The sequence below is a fragment of the Hypanus sabinus genome, unplaced genomic scaffold (assembly GCF_030144855.1).
Source record: "Hypanus sabinus isolate sHypSab1 unplaced genomic scaffold, sHypSab1.hap1 scaffold_93, whole genome shotgun sequence".
In the NCBI taxonomy this organism is placed as follows: domain Eukaryota; kingdom Metazoa; phylum Chordata; class Chondrichthyes; order Myliobatiformes; family Dasyatidae; genus Hypanus; species Hypanus sabinus.
The window spans coordinates 446,745-449,924 of NW_026781783.1; positions in this window are offsets into that span (position 1 = coordinate 446,745).

The window sequence follows — 3,180 nt, forward strand, 5'->3', positions numbered from 1 at the left end:
CGATTGATGAATAGATCGATATTACAATGTGAACACATCACCGGCACATGCTGGAGTCATGAAAAATCAGAGCACAGGAACAAGTCTTCTGACTCACTTCTTCTGCGCTGAGCAAAACACCGAATGAAACTAAACTCTGATGATTGGACATGACCTATCTCCATTCATTCACTGCATGCGTATGTGCTTTAATTGATTATTTACGTTATGGGAAGCTCGAGATTATAGCTTAATAGATGGCAAACCCGTAACATCAGCTCCCTTGGTGAAGTAAATATTTCTGAAGACAAGAGAAAACACTGAAGGATTAAACAATATCTGAAGGCTCAGTTAAAGACATCCACGGAAGTGAGCAAGGCCGGTGAGTTAGACAAACTCGAATCAAGCTGCGTGGTGAAATAGAATCGAGTCGTGGAGGTCGGAATGACAGAGAAACCAGCAAACCGTACACCTATAGACTGAGTCATGACACAGCAACAGGATAAGGATTTAGCGAAGGTACACAGATCAGATTATTCTGAACAGTGTGGGAAATATCGAGGGATACAGGCACGGAATAGGTGGATTAGAGATGCCAGATTGAGAAAGAAACCAGATGGTATTTGCACCATGACATTTGTGGGCATCAAGGAGCAAGGAGGAGAAATAGAAGGAGGGATGGAAGATAAACCGACGGTGGCGCCTGCACCAGCGCCCTATATTAAGATAAAACCATTAACTCCCTCATTAACTTTATGCCTCAGCAACATTCATCATGTCGCTGTAACTTGGAACAACTCATAATGTTTATAAGATGAAGAGCTACCTACCATGGTTCAGAAGCGCAGAAACCTCTCGGATGAGTGGCAAAATGTCTTCTAGAAAAGAAGACAGCAAGTCCAGTTGCTTAGATTTACTAAGGTTTGGAACAGACGACGTACTGGAGCCATAACACTTCTGGGCACCGTGAAACATACAGAATCATGGAACAGATAAGAAATCTATGTCGGTGGACAAATTTGCGGGAAGATGTACATTACTGTAATAATCGTTTGACTTGTGCCCAATGATAACCCAGATAAATCGGCTAGAGAAGTATTTTAAGGTATGCCGTGTACAAGGACCATGTGCTAATCTGCATGTGTATTCTGTTGTATCTTCGCTTCCATCCCCTGGAACACTGAACCAGGTCCTCGATGTGGAGAGCGGATGTGTTCACCAAGTGGAGCGAGTCCCTCCCAACTGGACAATGACGAACGCTGACGTCACAGGCAGGATTTTGCCCAAGAGAGGTTTTACCCTTTGGGGATTGCCAAGAACTCTAGAATCAGATCATGGTCCCCACTACACCACACAGGTGACAGAAAACCTAATGACACTGTTTGGGGTAAAATAAGAGGTTCCATATCCCTATCGACCACAATCCAGTGCGATTGTTGAAAGGATGAACTGGACTTTAAAGGCAACGTTGTCTAAAACGGCTAATCTGTCATGGATCACTGTCGTATCCTATGTTCTTATGATAGTAATCAACACAGAAGCATCCTTTCCTGCATTTAAACATTTGGGTTAGTATTCCTGCTTGGTTAGATTTATCACAGGCCGAGTATGACAACATTGGAAAGGACAAGTGCAAGCAGCAACTAATTAACTCTCATAAGGAGGCCCAATATAATGCGGCCCATAATACGTGACGGAAGAAACGGCAGAGAGAAGCTTATTTCGAGGTGGGAAGTAAACCGCGGGCGTTGGAAATAGGACAAAAGGAGATGATGTCATTGCATCAGCCGAGACCTTTTACACCTTCGCGATTGGTGGGGACAGAGCCAGTCCATGAGTATATGGGATTCAGATCGTTGCAAACAAGTTGAGCTGGTATCATATTAACCAACTCAGACCTCTTGGAGACAGTCAATATCCTCTAGTATCTGAGTTCCAGAAAACATATTGTCAATGGGATGCTCTGGTCCGAGATGAGATGATCCTCATAGATTTACGTTTCAGGCAATCGTTGGTAATGGGGATAAAGGAGCAGTTGCTCCCTCAGTAAGTTGGGCAACAATTTCCAGTTTGTAACTGGAGATTAAGAATAGTTCACATCTTTGCACTTGCCTGAGCAAAAGCTGAGACTCTGCAAGGGGGAAACAGATGGGATACTCTGTTTGTTACGTGGTCTTCTAGAAATAAACTGGGTGATAATTGATCTGATATGAATTGATTTTAACGAGGCGTTAAAGTTATCCATGGTAGGAACATTTATAACGCCAGAAGGTTTTAAATCCAAGGAACGCTGGCTGATGGATTCGGACGTGGCATCCAAAGAAGATAAAGGATGACTGTGGTATGAGCTTTTACTCCCTGGATGCCGGTGACCAGTGGAGTCTTGCAGAGATCTGTTCTGAGACCCCCGGCTTTTAATGATTTTACGAACGATTTGGACGAGGAGGTGGAAGGGTAGTTTATCGTATTTTCAATGAGGTGGAAGTTGGTGAAACTATGGAGAGTATAGAAGGTTGTCACAGATTACAACAGGACAGTGACAGGACGCAGAGCAGCGCTGAGAAGTTACAGATGGACCTCAACCTGGAACGTCAAGGAGTGATTCACTTTGGAAGGATGAATTTGAAGGCAGACGTGACACTTTCTGGAGTCGACCGAGGACCGTACGTTAGTAGGAGTTCCACAATGGAAACAGAGTGATGAGACTTTTTCAATAAACCGAGACCCGCTTATCGCTACGTGGTTCACCGTAGGCACGAAGCGGTGAACTGCAAGCGCAGGAAGAACTGTGATTAACACGTGAGCATGAACACTTCCGCTGTTCTGCACCTACTCATAGTGACGCTCGAAAGGCAGTATACCTGAACGTAAATCAGGAGAGAAAGAATACAACTTCGTGGCAAATAATAGAACAGCCTGGGAACCTGCGGAAAGTTCACAGACTCCACTTGCTACTTTTGTTAAAAGACTGAATGAATAGGAAAGAGTGGTAGAATTGTGGCAGGTTTTAGAATATCGTTAAAGTTAAATAGACTGCATCGCACGTCACGGGTGTGGGGTGGTCAGGTCATTTAACGGCAGAGGTCAGGTTTCTGCCAAACGGCCCATGTGTGCGATGGAAAACATTGTTCTTCAAACTGTCCACAGTCTTCACGAATTTCCTGATAACACGTTCAGTTTTTGATCACAGGTCTCTGTAAT